Raw genomic sequence first — 23420 nt, 5'->3', positions numbered from 1 at the left:
AATTCAAATGTGGCTTCGCTTTCAAGAATTCGGCCCCAGCGTGACGGGGATCTGGTGAATCACTTAGAAAATCAAACACCGAGAGCTCTCATAGGCCAGAGCATCCTGCTGGGGCCCCGTGGCACACTGGCCGGACTCTCCATCCTGCGGGCATCTGCCCGGCCTTCCCCGTACCGCACTTTAAGGAAAGAGGCAGTGCCCATGTTTGAGAGCCCTCTGGGCCTCTCTCTACCCCACTTCTTCCCCCCACTGCAACCTTAGGACTTAGAGACGAGGCCACAGCTGTTTATGTGCTTAACTTTCCTCAGGGTTTTTTTTTTTTTTTTTTTTTTCTGGAGGCCCCATCCCTTGCTTGGCCCGAGGAGGTGTGCTAGCCTCTCCGAACGTCCCCATATCTGCCCGAATATGTGCCATGTACCCAACCGGGGTAGCCCAGAACACCAAGGAAATCGGAAAGACCGGCTGAAGAACGAGGGGTTTACGAAAAGTAAAATTAAATGAAAAATTCCAGCGATGACCTTGAAACTCAGCTGCAAGCTTCCTGATCAAAATGTAGCGCCTTCTGGGGTGATTTCCAGGCCAGGCTGCCTGCCAAAGGTTATGATGGATTCTAGGCTCCATATGGTGTGTCCCATATAACAGAGACCTGGCACCAACGAGTTGCAAACTCTAACCTGCAGTTCCCGGGCCCGCCCTCCTGGAGATGTGGGTCTTCAGGGGTTAGGGTGGATTGCAAGCACATCTCAGACCTTCGGTTCAGAACGAAGGTTTGCATGCGGGTATCTTAGTTCTCACATGGCCTGGTCAGAAGACCCCCAGCTTTGCGGCCACAGGTTGCTGGGTTCAAATCCTCGCCCCTTCTCTTACTGGTACGGCAGATCCGGAGAAGAGATTTAACCTCTCCGGACTTCGGTTTCTGCCTCTGCAGAAAGTGTATCAAGGCGAAGCAACAGGGTAGCAGGAAGTTTACAGATCGCTTCACTGATACGTACCGAACGCTCCAAATCTAGCGTCTATCCTGAGCATTCTATCCCCTCCGTTTTCCCCAGTGAAACATGAAGCCAGCGGTCAGTACGAGCATCCCATGCTTGGCGCTGAGGAGTCCCAAGTCAAGGGCAACCTCGGAGAAATCAAGGTTGCATTCAAGAAACCTTCCTTTAGCATTCCTTTGCGTCAAGATCCAGTCAAGGCCCTGGGGCTTTGGGAGTGGGTCAGACAGAGTCCCTGTTCTCAAGGAGTCACGGTGGAGGAGAGACAGAGAGCAGTCGGCATAATAAGGAAAACGTGTGTGTATTAACTCTGTACTGATGTATGTTTCCTACCCCCTCCCACCCCCATCCCCCCACCCCCCGCCTCCTCTCTCTCTCTTTAAAATTCTGCTACACCTGTTCTGTCAAAGTCACAGCATGACCACCCCAGAGTGTGGGCAGGTGGCTGTCGCCTAGAATAAAGCACTCGAAGAGCGGAAGAGAAAAGGATCCAAGAGTCCTTAAGAAGAGGGAAAGAGAGGGACTCCTGGGCGGCTCAGTCGGTTAAGCCTCCAGCTTCAACTCAGGTCACGATCGATCTCCCGCGGTTTACGGGTTCGAGCCCCGCATCGGGCTCTGTGCTGATGGCTCAGAGCCTGGAGCTTGCTTCGGATTCTGTGTCTCCCTCTCGGTCTGCCCCTCCCCTGCTCCCACTCTGTTTCTTTCTCAAACATAAATAAACCTTTAAAAAAAATTAAAAATAAAAAAAAAGAAGAGGGAAAGAGAAAGTTCATTCAGTGATCCGTCACAGAAGAGACTTTGATCACCCCCTTCCCCCAGCAGTACTCTGCACACTGTAGAGGTCAGGGGAGGTAGAAACATCTACATGGGTTTGGGGGAATCTAACCACATCTGGGATTAGATACCCTAATTCACTAGGATGGGGGCTCCACTCACTCAGAGAAGGCCAGTGCTGGTTAGATGGCTTTAGAGGGGGGCGTTTGGTTACCCATGGCCTGAGCATGGCATCTAAGGAATCTAGAAGTTTCCGTGTGTTCCCGAGGGAAGCGCTAAGAAGCTAGGCAACCAGAAAGAGCCTGGGATCAGAAGCGGTAATGACAAGAGCCAAGGACCCATGGCAGCGTGGCATCCCGGGGACAGGCGAGGCCAGCCACCGCACAGCGGGGAAGAATGAAGAACAAGGAAAGGGGGTCCCCCTGTCACTGTGAGGGCACATCTGCTGTCCCCACACCCAGACGCCACCCTAGAAATGAGGCAGGAGAGCGGAGACATCTGGGGAAAAGAGAGTTTGAATTCTGAGTTGGCTGAATAGTTACTAAAGACATCATTACCTCTAATTGGCAAATTTAATTTTTTTTTCTGCCATTAATGGAAAGGGAGACTCGAGGGCAAAATGAAATCAGTTCAAGAAAATGAAGAAAGCCGTATTTTATGTATTAAATTCTGGGCACGTCTGAATCCCGGAGTGTGAAACTGAACCCTGCACATGAGTTCATTACCATGGGGAGCTGGGCGGAGGGGACAGGGGCCACTTAAATAGAGGGTTAAGTGGGAGGAGCTTGTAACCCAGGCTTGGGAGATTAGCTACAGGAAGCCTTCACGGAGGAAAAGAAGACTTTAAGTCAGTCTTGAAGCATCTCTCTCTGGGAATGAGAAGGGTTAGGGGGCAGCTGGAGAGTGAGGACAGGACCCAAGGCAAGCATGACATTGTGGACCAAAGATGGAAGGAAGCAGAAAGACGTGTGACAGAGAACCCACTTGGGAATGGACAGAGTGCAAAGTGACCTTTTTACAACACCAGCTGGTCACCTACTGTGTGCCAGGCAGGTAACAGGAGGATGCCCAGGATGGGAGAGTATGGTAACGGGGTGGGAAGGGGGCAGGGGGGTTTGGCCAGGGTCTCGGGAGGCCCCACGATGGTAGGAAATGGACCAAGCAAGAGGTGCTGTCCAAAGTCACCTCAAACTCTGGGCCCGTGGCAGCCACGCGTGACGAACATCTCACACTTCCCGGTGAAATGCCTGGGTCCTCCCAGGGTGTGGACAGTTGATGAGACGGGCTGATTGGACTGAGGGATATTCCCGCCTCCCTCTGTCTGTCTGCCTGTCTCCCGTCTGTCTCTACTCATTGCTGGACTCACTCACACCCCCTGTCAAGACCAGGGCATTGGCTCTTTTCTCGATGACATCATCATCTTCTCTGGATGGGACCCCCTGCCCCCCAGGACTTCACAGTCTGCCGGGTCCTGCCCACCGCAAGGACACACAGCCCACCCCGTGCAGGTGGACACAAGGAGAACGCCCTGGGGGCTGAAGCTCGTATCCTCGCCTGCCGGCCCCTTTTCTCACCCAGTGGGAGCCCCCTTAACCGCACTACCGTTCGTCTTCAGGAGCTGAGCACAGAAGATGGGGCAGCACCGCCCACGAGGGAGCAATGGGACCTTCTGACTTGGCCCCTGACGGTAGTTTGCAACTCCGGAATTTGGATACGAATGAGAAATGATAGTGAAATCATCGTCTAACAAAATTACAAGCAAGGAGATACCTTTAATTCACCTTTAAACATCTCTCAATTGCCTTATCTCCCCATAGAGTCCAGGCACAGGGGTTAGGGATGAGGTGACGTTCGGGCACGCAATTATGACTAGCGGGAACACTTACAGGCTTCTGACAGATCTGGGCACTCATCGCGGATTCCTCTCTTTCTAGTTGTGGGACTCTGGGCAAGTTATTTAACTTCTCTATAAAACAAAGATTGAGGGGCGCCTGGGTGGCTCACTTAGTCAAGGATCTGACTCTTGGTTTCAGCTCAGGTCATGATTTTACAACCGTGAGATCGAGCTCCACGTCAGGCTCCGAGCTGGGTGGGAAGCCTGCTTGGGACTCTCTCTCGCTTTCTCTCTCTCTCCCTCTCTCTCTCTCCCCCTCCCCTGCTCCCTCTCTCCCTGTCTTTCTCTCGCTTTCAAAATAAATAACTTTAAAAAAAAAAAGATTGGAACATCCAATTTGTAAAGTTATTGTGAAAATTACACGTACAATAGCTTAGCACAAAGCCTGGCACATAGCTACTGATAACGATCATTGTCAACTGTGATAGTTCATTAAAAGAGCCACATGTTTTTGCCACTTCTCCCATCAAGGGGTGGGCTCTGTGCCCCACCCCCTTGAATCTGGGTGGGCTTGACTTCTTCCGGCAAAAGTGAATGCAGAAATGATGCCCTCTGCCTTCCAAGGCTAGGTCATAAAAGACCATGCAGTCTCTGCCTTGTTCGCTAGATCACTGGAACGAAAAGAATAGGTCTATCCCGAGGCCACCATGCTGTGAGGTAGCCCAAGCTACGTGAGGCTGTGCGTAAGCCATCTGTCTGGTGGAGAGTCCCAGCCAAGCTCTGTTATCAGTCACGTGATTGGAGGAGCTTCCAAATGCTTCAAGCCCCCAGCCTTTAAGAATCTCCCCGCTGCGGGGCGCCTGGGTGGCTCAGTCAGTTGAACGACCAACTTCAGCTCAGGTCGTGCTCTTGCGGCTTGTGAGCTCGAGCCCCGCATGGGGCTCTGTGCTGACAGCTCGGAGCCTGGAGCCTGCTTCAGATTCTGCGCCTCCTTCTCTCTCTGCCCATCCCCCGCTTGCGCTCTGTCTCTCTCTGTCTCTCAAAAATAAATAAATAAATAAACGTAAAAAAAAAAAAGTTAAAAAAAAAAAAAAAAGAATCTCCCCGCTGAAATATGGTCAGAGATCAGAGCTCTATGCTATCCGTTTCCTGACCCACAGAACCCATGGGCATAATACAATGGTTCATAACTTCAGACACCGGGCTTGGGGGGGGCTTATTAAGCAGCAATAGAGAGCCGAAATGCCAAACATCATCACCGTCACGGCTTTTTGTTCCGGGCGCCATTCGGTAGAGATATCCATCTGACACATTTTCATATACCGAGTGTTTGCGCCGCGATATATTGTCGAACCCGAAAATAAGTACTCTCGAGCAAATATCAAATGGTGTTTACGATATTCAGACATTTGCAGAGCTTGCAAATGGCCGATTCAATGGTAAGCATTTGGGGCTGCAGCTGCTAACAAGGTCTTGCAGGGTTGGGTTTTTTTTTTTTTTTTTAACAAATTATTACTATAATAACAGATTTTACAGCTAACTGCGGCACGGAATTATAACCCGTATTATGTGTTCCCCGCTTATTGCTTGAACTGACTTCTCCATTAACAAGAATGCTGCGGACTTTACAGGGGTTGTAGTGGGAATTAACGGCTATTTCCGAGGACTTTTTATCCGCAAAGGGACACGTTAGACCCGATTTTGTTCGCAAATCGAGGAGCGGCAACACTAGGCCACGCAGATGGCATGAGGAAGGGGCCACGTATTGTCTTTCCTTCCCCCTCCCAGGACCTAGTGGCCTAGTCCGCTGCAGGTGCAGAAGGACGACATAGCCACCAAGATGTGACGCTCAGGTCTCTCTTCAAGAATTTACCGTTCAGCTGTCAGAAGTGTAGTTGGTAGACAGCCCCCCTGCTGCAGCACCTCGGGGACCTATCTCAGCTTTGCAGTCAAAGTCACGTGCTTCCTGGGATGCTCCAGCCGAACACTGAGGGTGTGACACTTCTGCCGAGCCCAGGACCCCTCTCGTGGACCGCCTTTGCTCTGGCCCTCCGCACGGCGGATGCTGGGACTTTCTCCGATCTTTATTGGGGTCTGAGGCTCTTCCTACCCGATCCTGATTCTTTCCCCCTTTGTCTTTCCCGGGGGGTTATCCACCCCTAACGACTCTCTTGCATGTCTCGATCCCTCTTCACATCTGCTTCCCCGGTAAGACTCAACGGGCACAAGCAAGGTGCTCATCAAATTGAGCTTGATCACATAAGAAAACATAAAGCTGTGGTTGAGAAAAGACAAGAACGAAATGGCCCCGCCGTGACCAGATCCTGGGTGGATACTGCTGGTGGACAGAGTCAGAGGTACGTCTCCTAAAATGACCGTCTGTGTTAGGTCTGTGTTGGGTTTGAGGACATTGCTACCAAGCTGCCCCTTCCATTCACATCCATACAATCATACTGGGATAAGAAGACTCCCGGGGACGGAAGCAGAAAGGCTTTGGGACAACCACCTTTGGTGGCCTCGCCAGCATCCGCCTCTCCACCCTTCTTCCTAATAGAATCTCACTGTCATCCGTGTGTCACATCCCTCCTCCACACAGCCTGGGTTCCTCCAGGCAAGGCAACACTATTCCCAGCTCCAGTGCTCGACCCAGTAAATCTAAGAGTAACTTGATTGTACCCTGAGTGATGGCCGCAGGAATGGTCACTTGATCTCTTCCGTACATCGAGATGCAAGAGAAGGTTGGCCGGAGCGTGGAGAGGGGAGCGTCCCTATGAAAGTTCTTTGATCTTCTAGCAGAGTGCCCAGAAGCAGCCTACTCTCTTATTCCTCTGAGTGAGATCATGGGCAGTCAACAGACCTGGGGCCACCGCTGTACGATGGCCGAGAAAAATCATGGAGGATGGCCCAACGGAAGCAGCTCAGAAAAGTAAAACCAGACTGTGTGGGTGGACTCAGGTCTGAAGCCACCTGCTTCTGGCTTCCAGGCGCACTTATCAATGAGCTTCCTTAAGCGTAAGCCAGTTCTCACTCAATTTTCTATATGCGTCTTTTTTTTAATGTTTTCTAAGGTTTATTTATTTTGAGAGAGAGCACGTGCACATGAGCAGGGGAGGGGCAGAAAGAGAGGGAGACAGAGAATCCCAAGCAGGCTCTGAGCTGTCAACGCAGAGCCCAACTCGGGGCTCGATCTCACGAACTGTGAGCTCATGACCTGAGCTGAAACCAAGAGCGGGATGCTCTACCGACTGAGCCCCCCAAGACCCCTCTGTGTGCATCTTACAACCTAACTGACATAGATGCGCTTTCTTCCCCTACTAGGTTGCAAAGATAAGAAGAGTATGTTCTCACAGGCTGGGGTGGTCTCTAGCAAGGTCAAGTGGCAAAAAAAAGTGCAACGGGGTCCAAAAGGAGATCACGTCATAGGGGGAGGGGGAGGGGGTCAGGCCAGTTGCCCCAGACTCAACCCAACGCCGGGGTCAGTAGGACGATGGGCTCTGGGTACCTGTGGCTGTTGCATCTAGAAACCTCTGATCTAGGGAGTGACCCTGGCAAGTCTCTCTCAGGGGATCTCTCAGATGAGAATTCAAAGAGCTACAAAGGTCCTTGGTTGCCCCAGGACCTCTGCAGTGGATGCCTTTAATTAAGTGTGCCACGGAAGGAACACAACGTTCCCCTCTCTCCCTGAGGAACTCAACCCTCCACATCAGGCTCCACCCTAAAAACCCAGGATAAAGTTCTGAGGAGGCCAGGAGGTGGAGTTTGGGGACAGAGAGGTGAGGGTCAGGGCTCCCACGGCTTATGCTTCCTCTCCCATTCTGTCTGCCTCCAACTCTCTGTGGCCTAAACTATCACCGAGAGATTTCTTTCTCACATTGCACGTCCCACTGTGGGTTGGTTAATTCAAGGATCTGAGAGCAAAACCAGGGAAATGCACGCTACAGAGGTCATCCTCGGCATCGGCCACAGCTGGAAACGACACGATTTGCTCAGAATAAATGAAAGCATGCTTAGCGTTTCTCTTGCCCCCTTCTTCCCAAGCCCCAGACACATAAGGGCATTCATACAGTAATTTAAAGTGGCTGTAACCCCAGAATCTGGGTTTCCTCCAGATATTGTGGAAATCCACCGTGGACATGAGTCTTCCCGGTCCCATCTTTCATGTGCCCAATGGGAAGAAATGACATGGATGAAGCAGAAGAGAAGAGCTTGAGATCTGGAGGCCCTTAGTCTGGGGACAAGCCTGTTCTCCAGCTCACCAGTGAAAGTCTCTGACCATGTGGTGGTCTTACCTCGCTGCCCTTTGCTGCTTACCTGGAAAAAAGGGATGACCCACAACACCACATCGATGGGTCGCGAGGCCAGCACGAGATAATAATTATAAAGTTGCTTAGGGTGAAACCCGGCACATGGTAAACTTTCAGCTCATGGAAAGCTCTCATGCCCGAAAGATTCCTGGGTTCCCCTTGCACCGGCATTTATTTCCCTGATGGCTCCAGGCTCCTAGCTCTTCTCTGAGAATAGCTGTGCGGACCTCTCTTTTGGAGTAGGTCTGAGCAGGCTAGAAGAATGCTGTCCACACCCCTCAAGGGCTGGGAGGGTACAAGCGTCTGTATCCACCGCTAAAGGCTTGAGGTGGGTGAGCATTTGGTGAGTGAATGAATGAGTGGCCACGTGAAGCTTCTGTCAGCCATGAAGCGGTCCTCAGTTGTTCAACAACGGCATTGCACTTAGGGGTCTTGGGAAGGCCTGCTTCCGGCAAAAGACCAAAATCGGCATCTTAGCGACTAGGAAAAAGGCCTGGGAATTAGCAGAAGCGGCCAGTGTCCGCACTACAGAATCATATCCCCAGGGGGATGTGCCCCAAGCAGTGGGAGGTCAGTGGGGATGCAGACCCGGCCTTGGCTCTAAGTAGCTCTGGGACCTTCAGGAAAAATCGCTGAATTTCTCGGAGAGTTCATTTCCTTGCCTAAAAATCGGAAGATCCAGCCCCTTCTCCTCTAACCACCTCTCAGTTCTACTATCCCAGCACCAAAATGGATTCGAGCCCAGGGTAGAACGTCTTCTGGCTCAGAGCGAGGGTGGGGTGGTCCCTGTTGTCAGTGTCTATACCACAGCAAGAGGCTTTCCCTCGGTACCTGCTACGAATCAAAATAATGATGGTAATGGCACCAACTACTCACTGACCGTGTGCTGTGTATTCTTCCCATTTTACTGATGAGAAGACTGCGGCTCCGAGAAGGTAAGTAAGTTACCCACGGCTTCATGGCCTATACGTGGTTGAGCTGGGATTCGAACCTGAGGATACTTTAGTCCCTGCGCCTTGGGTTCCCATGAGCTGTTCTCCCAGGATTGCTTAGGTCTGTTCACAAGTGGTGCAAGGTGAGGTGCTTTGAGAGAGAGGCAGAAACAGCGGAAGAGGCACAACATCCAAACCCCAGCTCTGGCCCTAACCATCCCTGGGGCTTCTGAGTCCTGCCGCTCTTGGGTCGTGGGTCTCAGTTTCCCCGTCTGCGAGCTGAGGGAATCACTCATGGAAATATCCTGGGATGTTCCTCTTCAGATTGGTGGATGGGGGGGGGGGGGGGGGGAATCTTAAACTGAAACTCCGAAACGAGCTTTGGAGACTATGCAAACTCGAAGAAATTGTATGAAAAGCGTGCCGTGTGGGCGCCCAGTTGATGGGGATAAGGAATTCATAGTTGACAACGTTTTTTAAAAGGAACCCTCCAGGAATCTAGCAACGGAGACACCCAACAGCTAATGAAGCCGAGGGAGGTCACTCCTGGGGTCTTGATGTCAGAGTCTTTGATGGCATCCGACATCTGGTCGTTTGGGTAGCGGGGGACAAAAAGCCAAATAGTTGGCCTCATCCAATGGTCTTCCAGTATCCAGGAACCTCCAGAATAGACAGAGATGACCTGGCACCCATGAGCTCAAGGTCCCTCCCGGCACACAGCCCCTTTCTTTCTTTCCCCAAGGAGGAACGTCTCCCTCACACTCATTCCCTTCAGAGGGAGCCAGAAACACATTGTCACCTGCAAGGCTTTGCAAGCCGATCCAGCAGGGAAATGTCAGTTGGATGAGGTGTGTGAGGGTAGAGGCTGCAGAAACAGCCAAGGCCCAGCATGTTCTCACCCAAATAAATGCTGTGTGTGTGTGTGTGTGTGTGTGTGTGTGTGTGTAGGTGACGGCACGTGGACATTTGCGAGTAGGGGGAAGGCAGCGGGCTATTCTGGTAAAAACACCAGATGGAGAGTCGGCCAGATGTGGGCGGGAATCCCAGCTCCTCCCCTCATCAGCTCCGTCATTTGGACAAGCTCCTAACCTCCCTGAGCCTCAGTTTCCTCCCCTGTAAGATTCCAGCAATTTCACAGTGCCGCCGTGAGGACTTAACACAATAACTCATGTACCAAAGAATCCGTGTTCGCAGCTGGCCCATAAATAGTGGCCGCTCAACATATGGGGAGTCCAGACGCCAGGGTGACCTTGGACAACCCTTTTTTTTGTTCCTTTCTGGGGCTTCATGTCTTCATCTATAAAATAGAAGCCGAGTGGCAGGGGTGCTTGATTCGTTAACTCTTCTCTTTAACTCTGGGGTCTGTCTGGGTTTTCTCTCCAAACAAAAACGCACCCAACTATTGCGAATGGCATCTGGTGCTCAGGGAGAAATCAACAAACCCCAGGACTCTAGAACCTCTATGACCCGCCCTCTTCCTGGTAAACCTTGGCTCCCCTGAACAGCAGGAAGCCAGTCACCGCACCAGCATTTCCCAGTCTCCCCTCACCTGTGCAGCACCCCGTGTCTGGTTATCTCTTGTATTATTTCTTTACGTGACGTTTTCCCCAACTCAGCCTCCTACTGTTGGCTCAAATTGCAGTTCAATCCAAAAGCAAGTTTTATGTCCATAAAGAAAAGACCAGTATCTATATTCATAAATAGACAGTCCCATGGGTCAGACGTGCAGCAAACACTGGGTGTAGGTGCTTATTAAAGGTTCTGAGCCTGAGGGCCGCCCTCCTTCTTCCTCAGAAAGACGAGGCTCGGTTTGCTAAGCGTCCAACTCTTGATTCCAGCTCAGGTCACGATCTCACGGTTCGTGAGTTCGAGCCCCACGTCGGGCTCTGCGCTGACAGCTCAGAGCCTGCTTGGGATTCTCTATCTTCCTCTCTCTCTCCGCCTGCCCCCTTCTCAAAAATAAATAAGTATTAAAAACGAGAACAATGACAAGGCTCAGCAAGTAACACGAAGGGGACAGAGACACCCTAGCACCAGCTGGGGTCTCGCCCTTGTGCTGGGCAGGACCGAGAGGGAAGTGCACGAACACAGCACGGCGTTCCCCCCCGCCCTGCCGGTCCAGGTAGACGTTCCTATGCCACACGGTTGAGACGCAGGCTGTGATCACTGTGGTGGGTTTAACGGTGTCCCCCCGAAAAGAGGTGTCCAAGTTCTAACTCCCGTGCCTGTGAATGTGACCTTATGTAAATCTGAAGTAGGGTCTTTGCAGGTGTAAGCATCCCAGAAGGAGATCACCCGAAACCCCATGACCAGCGTCCGAATAACACGCCAGGAGGCCATGTGAAGACAGAGACGGACTGGAATTCCTAGCCACAAGCCAAGGACGCCTGGGGCCACCAGAAGCTGGGAGAGGCGACTCCCCCCAAAGAGCCTCTGTGGGGAGTGCGGCGCTGCCGACGCCTTGATCTTAGACTTGGGGCCCCCAGAACCACGCAGGAATACATCTCTGTCGTCTCTGGCCACCCGGTTTGTGGGGACTGGTAGCAGCAGCCCTGGGGCACTAACACAACCACTGCAGCCGTTCCCAGAGGGACATCTGTCAGCACGACCTCACGAGACTTTTCTCCTCTCCCCTGAAATCGCCACTTCAGACAGACTCTTTCCTCAATGAGGACATGTCCTTGGTTTTCCCCGGCAGGCGGGCCTGGGGTAAAGACAGCAGGACTCACTGCCTTGGAATTCTATCATCCTCCCTTCCCCCTTTCTCTCCGTCCTACCTGAAAGACGTGAAGGGGGGAAAAAAAAAAAAAAAAAAGAAGGATGGGTTTCCATGTTGGTGAACCAAAGTGTAACTTTTGGTTGCTATTTAAAAAAAAAGACAAAAACGAATAAACCATGTTTTGTGATTTAAAAGGGGTGGGGGGGGGGTGGAGAACTATAATTCCAGACCGAATCAATGGTTGGAACTTTCCAGCTTAATGTGAGCCAGATTCCTGCCTCTTTGCCTTCTCTCCCTCTCTCCCGCTCCCCTTTTCTTTCTTGTACCAAAAGCTGTCTGCTAAACTTCTAAAACACCCTTTGCCTTTTTGACCCTTCAACTTGTCTTGAACTTCAGAAAAAATTGGGGAAATGGCACTGAGTGAACTATATATAAGTCCTGGGCGTGTGGAGGGGGAGGGGGGAGGGGGCCACGCGGGGGAGGAGGCTCACCATGAACTTGGGGCCTCAGATATTCTGTTGGAAAGGAAAAAAAAAAAAAAACTCTTCTGTTAATGGAATTAGTAAATATTTGTTGCTCTGTTCTAGGCCGGTGCCCCAAGGGGATATCTGGAGGAAGGAAAAAAGGAGGGCAAATAAAAATAAAAGACAAGCTACTTTTCTGCTCCTTTCCCCTCTGCAAAGACACTAAACAGACAAGTCAGAGGATTAGAATGAGGCCTTGTGTGGCCGCGCGGGGCAGGAAGCTCTGCGGGGCTTTGTGGCGGGGAGGGGGCCCTGGTGGGGAAGGAGTGGACCCGCTATCTGGTAAATGGGAACACCATTCCTGCCTAATGAAATGATTGCTGGCAGAGTTCCTGAGCTATGGCGCGGCCTGTACAGTCTGTGGCCGGCTTCCTGGAGCCCAGAGACCCCAGGCGGGGGCCCGGCCTCATGTGCAGGCTGGGCGGTGAGGCAGGAACACAGGTGACAGTATGGCCTGGAGAAATGGAGGAGGGGGGTGGGGGGCAGTGAGAAGTCTAGGGCGGAGAGGCGAACACAGGGACGGGCAGGAAGATGCCAGAGAAGGGCAGAAGGGAGGACACGGAGACCCCGAGAAAGAGGGGGTCAGGCAGAAACTCTAGCCATTACAAGCAGGAGGAACCAGGACGTGGGAGAGACACCCCTGGAGACAGGGTTGGAGACTGAAGAAACGGATGGGGACAAAGAAGCAGAGAGAGAAGAGTGGAGGCAGACAGGAGGTGGCATATCTCCACGCAGGTGGGGAGTGAGGTTCCCGTCAGCCCAGCAGACGACACCGCCCTGACGCACGGTTAGGTCCAGCACGCACCGATTTTCAACCGAAGAGCACATCCAAAGATGGCCAAATAACGAAGGGAAGGGACCCAATGCCCTTCAAGGCCACTGCAACAATTCTCAGCCTTCCCCAACTTCTAGATGTGGGGATCAACATACAGGCGGAACGTGTCCACCGCCCCTAGGTGGTTTCTGGCCATCCAACGATGCTCCAGGAAGATTTATGACTCGACTCCCACCTTTTTACGGTTGAAGAATCCGAGAATCGGGGAGACGAACTTACTGACAAGGTAACAGAGAGAGAAAGAGAAAGAGGGGGGCGGGGGTAGCGTTGGGACTCTAGTCCGGCTTACACGAAAGCAATATGAATGCCGAAAGGAGAACGCGTTGGAGGTTACATGTTCTGAAAGCTTCATTTTGTTCAAGAGGAGGCCAGATGGATTATTAGATTGATTACAGTGGTTAGTCATGTGCATAGGAAGAATTTAATATACACATTTCAAAAATAGGAACAAAACATACAGCTTCTAAACAAGGAGAGGCAAAAAGATGGGTACAGAGAAGGTCAAGAAAATCGTATATAATCCGAGAGAGATAAAGAAAGACAGAAGCAGAGGCAAAAAGAAAAATATATATACTAAAATATGGTAAAGTAGAAATCTTTTTTTTTTATTTTTTTAAATGTTTATTTATTCTTTGAGAGAGAGAGAGCACGAGCAGGAGAGGGGCAGAGAGAGGGAGACACGGAATCCAAAGCAGGCTCCAGGCTCTGAGCTGTCAGCACAGAGCCCGACGCGGGGCTCGAACCCATGAACCGCGACATCATGACCTGAGGTGAGGTCGCATGCTTAACCAACTGAGCCACCCAGGCACCCCAGTAAATAGAAATCTTCCAATCAGGTAATAGAGATAAATCCATTAGATTACTAATCTGTAATCACATTAATCATAATGGGACTAAACTCTTCAGTTAAAAGACAGGGACCTTGGGGATGGATTATTTTTTTAAAAAAACCAGCTGTGTGCTTTTTTTCCCAAGGCATACATACGTGAACCCAACAGTAGAACATTAAAGCCTAGAAACAAAATACTCTTTAAAAAAATGTTTTTTAATGTTTATTTATTTTTTGAGAGAGACAAAGACAGAGCACAAGCTGGGGAAGGGAAACAGAATCCCAAGCAGGCTCCAGGCTCTGACCTGTCAGCACAGAGCCCGACACAGGGGCCCAAACCCACGAACCACAAGATCCGGACCTGAGCCGAAGTCAGATGCTTAACCGACTGAGCCACCCAGGCGCCCCAAGAGAAAAGATATTCTAAGCAAACCCTAACAAAAAGAAAGCTGGTGTGGTGATAGGGATATCAGAGAAAATAGAGTTTGGGGCAAGCTGGCTCCCTCCGGCACCCAGGCATGGGCTTTCACTGCCTACATTCATGACGTGTCCAGGCCCGTGTGGACGCCAGGTCGGACCCACAGGAGCCTTGCAAGCAGGACTCTGGACTCAAATTTCATGGCTGAGTTTTTACGAGGCACGCTTTGGGTAATCACTTTCTTGTGTACCCCTTGCCTTTCTGGCTTTCCATCCCGCCCTTTGAGACCTAGTTTTCATTCATGGTGTGTCACCAGAGGGGGGTGGGGGATGCAGGCGACCCACCTCGTAAAGGGTGAGTCGCAGACACAGCCTGAGGACTGGACACATGGAGAGAGAAGCGGGTGGTACAGGTTTGAGAGGTTTGGGCCAGCTTCCCCCCCACCAAGGCAATGAGACAGAGCAATTCCGTAGCAACGGAATGTACCATGCTGCCCTGACTCTCCCCCCGCCTCGCCACTTCTTCGTATTTTCTCCCTCTGAAAATGTCCAGGTTGCAGTGAATACGGGTGGCGGTTTCCTGCTTCTTGTTTTTATTAAGAGGCCAAGAGCCAAGCCTGTTGGAAACGGTAATCACTCGTGGGTTCTTGCAACGTATTCAACCAAGAGCCAAGGAATTGCCAAACTACTACCTTTCACCCCTCTGCTTCTCACTGTGCCCCAGGTGGGGTAGATAAAGCTTTGCAGGTGGCGGGGGATTGGGGGGGACTGAGCTGGGAGGGGGTCATAAAAAAAGAGCTGCCCTGCTCACGTTCCCAGTCACATCATACAGAGCATGGCCCTCGATGCCTCTCTTCTGCAGACTTCCACAAGGGTCTCCCTTGGCCTGAATGGCCATTCTTGACCCCCCCCACCACTCCACTTTGCTCCTTCTATGGCCCATCTTGTCCCGTCAAAAAGCCTTCCGGAACCTCCAGGTCTGAATTAAAAGCCCCATCCCTCAGAGCTCCGTGCCCATTCCCGCTAAAACCCCTATCCCTCAGCGTTGTAACTGCCGGTGACCTTGTCTCCGTCTCCCCATTCCCTTCTCCCCAAAAGATACAGCATCTTAGAAAGTGGCCAAAGCATCCCTTCTCCTTCTGTTCCTTCTATTCAACATCAGTGTAGGCACACAGACAGGGGCCCCAGATGTTGAAGGAAGGAATGCTGGAAGAAGTCTGCAATCAAGGACATTTGCCAACCCCACCAGCAGCACTAAGGACCATACCTTAAACTGTCCGCAGGGCTCTGAGGTTTCCAGAGAACGGACGCTCAGAAATAGATACCAACAAAGCCAGAAAGCAGCCTGGGAGAAGCTCCTATTTTCCTGGTTTGCAGACAAAGTCCACAGGATCCTGGAAGTTTCCCCGGGGGGAGTCTCAGCAAAGCAAGGGTTGGCTCTGTTAGCACGACTTTGAGCTCCCTCCCCTCCACTCTGCATCAATAACCCAGCAATCCCACCTACCTCTCTCTTATGTATCAGGCTTTCTGACTGGGCTCCCTGGAAGGATGAGTCTGAGATTGAAAACCAGAATCCCTAAACTGCCAACAATCTGGCCCAATGTCCTCATTTTACAGAATGGACCACCAAACGTCCAGAGAGAGGAAGGGATTTGAGCATCTCCTCTCTGTCCCTTACAATGGGTGAAATCTTGAACAAGTGACGTACTCTCTTTAATCTTAGTTTCCTCATCGATAGAACGGAGAGAAGAGTAGATCTACCTCCTACGGAGCTGTGGTGGGGAGCAGTCAGATGAGTTAAGTCAAGAGTATGGGCACTTAGTGAATGTTACCTGTGATGATGGTCGTGATGGTGGTGGGGGTGGTTATTATTAATTATTAGGCATTCTTATTCTCTCTCGATCCAATGTTCTTTCTCCTCCATTCAGCTGGCTCTGAGACATGCCAGGACCTCAGCCAGAGATGGAGGGAATGCCACACAACCCTCCCAGCAGCCTTGTTCTCCAACTATGGTACTCCATTAACAGCAGACCAATCTCAAGCTTGACCTTCTCCATCTCTGGGAGCCAAGCCTCAGACCAGAGACACTCAAAGAAGGAAATCTAGAAATTGTCTAGAAGTAAAGATTAAGAGAAATTTCCTACAGACCAGTTGGAGGGGCTGAACTCTCTCTTGTCAACTTGTTTCTGCCTCCCTGCCGAAGGTCTTTCTCCCAAGCCCAGACTTGCACCCTAATGTGAAGTCTCCTGTTCCATAATGAGGTGTTGCGATGGCAGGAGAAACCCCCACTGACCACCCCACCCACAGGAGAAGGTGGGGCCAGATGAGGCACAGAAGGCCTGGAGAGCACCTTTGTTCACATGGTGACAGTTAGCCAGTCTAGTGGGACCCAAGCCTGAAACCCACTCGTTTGCTCAGGCCTCAGTCCTTGCCGAGAACAAATGACCATGTGGACCACCAACCCCAGGTCTCCAAAGTAGCACCCACATCCCACCAGCACGGGGCATAATTCTAGGTGGCAATGGAGGCGAGTTTTTTAAAAGTATATACTTGTTCTCAAGTGTTTTCAAAAGATCTATAACCAGCACATGAAATCCTCTGGTTAACAAATTTTATAGCCCGGACAAGCATTTTTCAGTGACAAATGTGAGATGATTTACAAAGCAAGTGGATAATAGATGTGGTCATTTGCCAACATAACAAATCTGGAAATGGCTGGAAAGCTCTGTTCTCCTTCTACAGATGGAGAAAGAGACATACAGGAGAGGGGAGTCATGACCCCATGTCACTCGGGCAAGAACCGAGGCTAACAGCCAGGTCTCCTAGCTGCAGTGTGGGGTCCGTCTGCCCCTATCCTGACTTCTGTGTGACTAGCTCTATTGCCTGAGGAGCCAGGCCACCAGAGAGGCACTGGGTGGTCACGGAAGTGTCTAAGATGCAGGGATTACTCTCTGGACAACACGTCTTGGCTCCTTGCCACTGGCCATCAACAGATGGAAGTGCAGATCTTAATGACCCAGTGCAAGAGCAATCCATATAGTGATGGAGAGTGGGTGTCAGGGCCACACTGCCCGAGTTCAAGTCCATGTTCCACCATTTTTCTAACTTGTGCCTGGTGGGCAAGCCCTGTTCATCCCGAGTCTCCACTATCCTCATCTGTGAAATGGACATAAATGCTGATAACCTCACTGGGTTTCTGTTGAGGTTTAAATGAAACAAGCTGTGAAAACCCATAGCACAAAGACTAGCACATTATTGATGTTCAGTGTGAGCTTTGGGGGATATATGTGTATCTAGGATACTGCCCCCCGCCCTGGGAAAAAAATGTTTCAGTCAGCTATTGCTGTGTAACAAACTAATTCAAAACTGAAAGACTGAAAAAAAAAAACCCAAATGATTTGTTATTTCTCATAATTCCGTGGGTCAAGAATCCAAGTAAGGCACAACTGAACAGCTCTTCAGCCCCACAAGGTATCGGCTGGGTTCACGCACTGCATTCGGCTGGTGTTCGGGCTATTCTGGAAGGTTCAGGAAGATGTTTTCCGACATCTGGTTCCCCAAGGCTTCTCCATGCAGCCTCTCATTCTCCACACGGCATCTCATCATTCCGTAATAGTGTGAGCTTCTTTTCAGCCCAATGATGGGTTTTCAGAGGGAACCCTGAAACTGCCAGCCTCTCCAGGCCTAAGTCCAGAGCTGGCAGAACATCACTTCTGCTGTGTTCTTGTTGGCCAAGGCAAGCCACCAGCCCAGCCCAGATTCAAAGTTTGGATGGAGCAGTAGGTGTGTTTAGAGGTGAAGTCCTACACGCGGGCACCTTTGGAAGCTATGTACCACAAAGAGGGTCCAGAGCCTTCTTGGTTACCCAAGTGGTCCAAGCCACTGCCCCACCCCCACCTCCAGGATCCATTCATGCTCACAGTCCTGTGAGTTCCACTATGATGCCATGCCCCCTTCAATATCTAGCTCCCCGAGCAAATTGTTCTTTGTCTAGATAACTTGTCTTTGTCCTCCTAACTCAGCCATGACTGTCTCTAGGAAGTCCTGCATGATTCCCCAGATTGGTGTGGTGCTCTTGTTACTTCCCTAGCGTCTGGTACCTCTCATTCTTAAAACCCGTCACCCCTGTAAAACTGTAAATTCAATGTCTGCTGTCTTTCCAGACATGGTCCCATGAGGGCACGGATCCTGTGAACCTTGTTCATCACATCATCCCCAGCTCTTGGCTCAGGACCTAGTACCTACTAAGTACACAGAAATTGGCCAAGCACGTTAGATTCCAGCCTCACCTTCTCCCCTTTCACCCTGTGTGACCTTGGTGTGGCAGGTTCCCTAGGAAATGGAGGTGGGAGTAAGGTTTAATGAACACATTTACTGGGGATGGAAAAGAAGGAAAGCAATGGGGGTTGGGTAAAGGGAAACGTCCAGTTGTGACGGTCTCAACAGAGGCTTCGGCTGACTTAAGCTTGAAGACAGGATGGTCTAAAGACATGATGACCCTTCTCCTGGGGTCGAGGAGCCAGGCCTTCATTCCCCCGTACTGCCAGTCTTAATGTGCAGGCTGTCCCTGGAAGGGGATGTAATCATAAGCAAGGTGGATGTCTTCAGCTCAGCACCAGACCCACACAGGGCTGGGAGCTAAAGACGTTTAACTGGCAACACTCCTAGAATCTGGGGGAGGGGGGCAGGGTGGGACAAGACTTTCATTTCTGAAAGGAACCTCCGTAGCACATCATGCATCCTTGACACATGGCCTTAATCTTTGTGCCTCTTTTCTTCATCAGTGGAATGGAGATGATGACACTCTCTTCTCAAACCCCAAGGAAGGACCCAAAATAAATCCTGGATATGAAATGGTTCAAAGAAGAAGAAGGAGAAGGAGAAGGAGAAGGAGAAGGAGAAGGAGAAGGAGAAGGAGAAGGAGAAGGAGAAGGAGGAGAAGAAGACGAAGAAAAAGAAGGAGAAGGAAGGAAAACTTGGCAGATGTCCTGAAATATCAAGCTCCAAGTTTGTCAAGAGTGAAACTCATGGGGCCACATCACCTCCACGGATGATTCAGATGGAACGGTCTTGTCTTAAGCAAGTTCTCAAGCCACCGGCACCCTGTTCAGCCCATTAGAGAATGACTTGGATAAAGCCTTGGCAAGCCCTAACACCATCCTGCACGGACCTCGAGCCATTCTCCTTATCTTCAGTGATTTCCTAAGGAGAAACGACAACCCAGACTGATGTGGCCATTACACCAATATTTACATAGGTACTATTTGACCAGGGATTAATGGCTTCAGCTCCAGGCAAGAACACCAGATCCTAGGGACTTCGTGAAAGGAATGTGGACTGGGTAGAGGTTTATCTTGATGAAAAAGACCCCCCCGGTGTGACCTCAGCAGCTTTGTCATGTCTCCCACGGGCTGACAAACCACAGTAAAAGAACAGAAGCACCAGGCATCGGATTCCAGACCTGCAGGAACCAAGCCACAGCAGTGACGTTGTCCCCCAGTAACCAAGATGCCGGGAGCTGAATGAATGAATTGGCATGAACGCTGGGGCCACACCCTGGCTTGTCTATCCCGACGGTGAAAAGAGTGAACGGTTCAGACTATGGGGCAGGGCCTGTGCAGATAGAGACCAGTAAGAGGAGAAGGAGAGAGAACCACAGACAGTCTAAAAGAATGACGGAGTTCCCAGGCTCGACTCTTCCACGGATATTAGATTTTGTCCGTTGCTTACTACACACCAGGCACGGGGCAGAGCGTTTTAAGTGCTTTCCCTTGTTTGACCCTCAAGACCACCTTTTCCCCATGTCACTGACGATGGAACAGAGGCTCTGAGAGGGGGTGTGACCTCCCCCATGACTGAGAGATTGCAAAAGGATTTGAACCCAGGGCTCCAGCATAGGCTCTTAATCACCAGGTGCATCGAGCAGTCTGGTCCATGTGAACTCAGGTTCATTTCATGTCCACTCGGACATCTGTATTCCATACCGATAATATCCCTATGTCACGGGTAGCACAGCTCTACATGTCTCCTGTTCTGTCTACACCCTCTTGCTTCTCTCCCTTCCTGCCTCCCCATTTACTGAGCTCCTATGTTATGTTGGACACTGTGAATGTAGAGAAACGTATACCATTGGTCCTGTCCTCTGGGTCTCTCTGGAGAGACATTCTCTGAGGAAAGCCAGACACAAAAGCAAATTATTACAACGCCATGGAGCCCAAAGACAGTCCCCCCAGGAACACAGAGAAGGTAACTCACAGGCTGGAAAGGCTTCAGCAAGGGGAAGCCACTTAGACATGGACTTAATGGGGGCACCTGGGTGGCTAAGTTGGTGAAGTGTCTGTCTGTCTGACTCTTGATTGCAGCTCGGGTCATGACCTCACAGTCCGTGGCTTCGGGCCCCACACCGGGCTCGGCACTGATAGTTCAGAGCCCGCTTGGGATCCCGTCTCCTTCTTTCTCTCTCTGCCCTTCCCCCACTGGCTCTATATCTGTCTCTCAAAATAGATAAAAATAGACTAAAGAAAAATGTTTTTAACTTGGATTTGATGGCTACACAGGAGCAAAGAAGAGGGAGAGGGGCAAGGCTGGAGGAAGGCACTGCATGTGCAAAGCCACATAAGAGACAAGAGCTTGGCAGGCTGGGGCAACGGTGGGGCAGGGTGGAGGTCTAGAAGGAGAGTGAAGGGTGGCAAGGTCACAGGGAAAGCTCACCGGGGGTTTCACAGGCCACGAACGCCATGTTGCTGTGGCCAGACTCGATCACACACAGGCACTGGGACGCCCAGCAGACATTTAAGAAAAGGGGTGATGAGACAGATTCTGTATGTTAGAAGTATCGCTAGGTGGGTCCACGCAAGGTGGGCTGAGGACAGACCAGAATGCTGCAGAGACTGGAGTCAGGGAAGCCAATCCAGGGATTTTGCCCAAATTGCCCCCAGCGGACTGGCTGAGGCTCTTCTGGTCCCCATGTCTCTCAGGGTTCCCAATGCCTCTGATAGACTCTTGGTCCCGGGCATCAGTGATGATGTGCCTTGCCCTCTGCAAGCATCTGCCTTGTGGTGGTCGATGTGCTTACCTGCCAAGAATGACCCAACAGTGGACCCACTTGGGCCGATCATGTCCAAGAGCTTACACCCCTCCCAGAGCCCCCCATGCATTCTAACTGGACTCTTCCCGGGCTCCCGTCTTCCCAGGTCACTTTAGTTGCACCCAAAGTCTTCACCTAAATTCAACAGGCTTTTGGCTGAAGTCCAGACACCTGTCCTTCATCCTCCTGAGCAGACCCACACGGCTGCTTCCACCCCAAGGTCCGGGAGGGCACGGGGGAAGGACGCCGGGAACAGCTCCCCACTCCCAGGCTGGACGAAAAGACTGCTCAGCTGTTCTTAGCTCTCAATTTCTCCAGCCACCCTCTCCAGCAGAGCCCCCGTCTCCATTAATACTATTACTTGGGATGACATTTCCTCTGACTGTCGTTGTCTCTTTTTTTTCCTCCTCCTTAATTCCCTAATTTGTCCTAATATGCCCATTGCCTGCATATGAAGCCATCTGTGAAGCCGCCCCATTTCCAGGTTCCTTCCTCCCCATCAGCCAAGCCTCCGTCGCCCACAGAAATTACAGGGAGGCAGCCGCAAGCCCACAAGGGCAGGAAATAGAATTAGGGGACGTATTAATTGGGACATCAAGTCGGATTTCGTTCCAGGCACTTCCTTCCGTTAACCACTTTGAAGCTTCCCCTCCGTGGTTCTGTTTCTCATTAGATGGAGCTCTTAATGGCGAGGGGTGTTTACGCATGGCACAGAGATATCATGCCCCAGCCTTCAGACTGGCAGGCCCGGTGCATGGGAGAGGGCAAGGGGAGGAAACGGCCGGCCAAGGGGGTCAGGATGCCAAAGGGTGGAAGTGATGCTGAAAATGGGCCGGTTTTCAGGGATGCTGGGGGAAAAAAAAAAAAAAAAAGAGGTGTGTTTCAGGCTGAAGAGAGAGATTCCATCAAAGTGCCGTGATTTTAAACTTTCCCTTATGTGCAGTCTCCAGGGTCTGCGAGTTCATTTGCAAAGCAAGTTCCTTTCTCCTCGTTTTTTGTTGCAGTGGTGCTTTTCCCAGACAGCCATGAATTCGCTGGCTGCTTGGGAGTCGCAGATCCCTCTGCCAACACCGAGGAAACGGGGAAACGAACGCATTCGGCCCGATCCGGAGAAAGGGGCCCGGGCGCCCCGTCCCTCCGTGCCTCCCCAGCTCTCGGCGTCGACGACATTGCCACTCAGGGGCACCTACAGCCCCCTCGGCCCCCACCCCGCTCCGCCCAACCCGTCCAGCCCACCCCTCGGAGGTCATCCCTCTTCAAAGGTGTGGTTGGCTTGCGCCTCTGTGGAATCCCCACTCGGAGGTGTTTTTCTGCCAACACTAATTCAAGGCTGTGAGAAGAACTTATTTGCGGAAGGGTATTTGTTTTTCCACCCAGGCAGCCAAAACCACCAGCCTCCCTCGCCGGGGAGAAGAGGGAGGACAAGAACCACATCTTTCCCGTGATCCCTTGTGGCGGCCCCACGACACGCAGGCCTGCTAGGGGACTCCGGCCGGGTTGCCCTGAAACTCAGCCGTGGGTGCGTTCTGCCCGACCCCCCGGGACCCGGCCCCCCGGGAAGGAAACGCCCGGTGAGCTCACTGCAAGGCTGAGGTCAGGCCCCTCTGCTACCCAGCAGCTTGTCCCGGACACCCTTCGGTCCCCGTGAGCGGCCAGATGCCAGGACACAGCCACTGAGACCCCGGGCTAAAAGCAGGGATGACAAACCTCAGCCCTGAATGGACACCACATCCCACGACAGCTCCCCCCCCCCCACCCCCAACCAGCTTGAAGGGACGAGGGCAGAGGTGTCCCATATTGTTTGTCTTCCCTCTTCCGCTCCTCCCCCCACCCCCCACCCCCATCTTTAAATCCCAAGGGATGAAGAAGTGGGAAGGGAAGCGAGGAAAAGAAGAGAGCTGCAGACGGGTCCGGCCGTGGCCCCCCGCGCCCTGACCAGGAGGCCAGGAGCGTCTTCTCCCTGGGCATGCGCAGTAAGGTTGTTTGGTGGTTGGGGAAGGGGGGGGGGGGAGGGTGCCGGCCTCAAGGAGTTGGCGCTGGTTCCGGGAAAATACTGGGGAAAGGATACAGGTTCCGGGCTCTGGGAGGAACCACGGGGGCTAGAAGTTCTGCAGGAACCAGAAGAATCTCCAGAATCTGGGCGTTCCTCCCCCATTTCTTTTCTCCCCCTCCGTTT

At 51.7% G+C, this 23420-nt stretch overlaps 1 long non-coding RNA gene across 3 annotated transcripts in view; it reads right to left on the bottom strand.

The window, feature by feature from the left end:
* LOC107179397 overlaps positions 1-23420 on the bottom strand; it is a 243158-nt gene that overhangs the window by 77650 nt on the left and 142088 nt on the right. Inside the window, exon 5 of one of the 3 annotated variants that reach the window (XR_006209866.1) lies at positions 18639-18724. The exons of the other annotated variants lie outside the window; for them this stretch is intronic. This is a non-coding gene — a long non-coding RNA (uncharacterized LOC107179397). Of the gene's footprint in view, positions 1-18638; positions 18725-23420 lie in introns of those variants that run through there. 3 annotated transcript variants of the gene reach the window in all.

Source organism: Panthera tigris, chromosome D3 (assembly GCF_018350195.1).
Source record: "Panthera tigris isolate Pti1 chromosome D3, P.tigris_Pti1_mat1.1, whole genome shotgun sequence".
NCBI lineage: Eukaryota > Metazoa > Chordata > Mammalia > Carnivora > Felidae > Panthera > Panthera tigris.
Note: the sequence above shows the minus strand (reverse complement) of the source record. Positions and strands in the feature narration are given on the sequence as shown.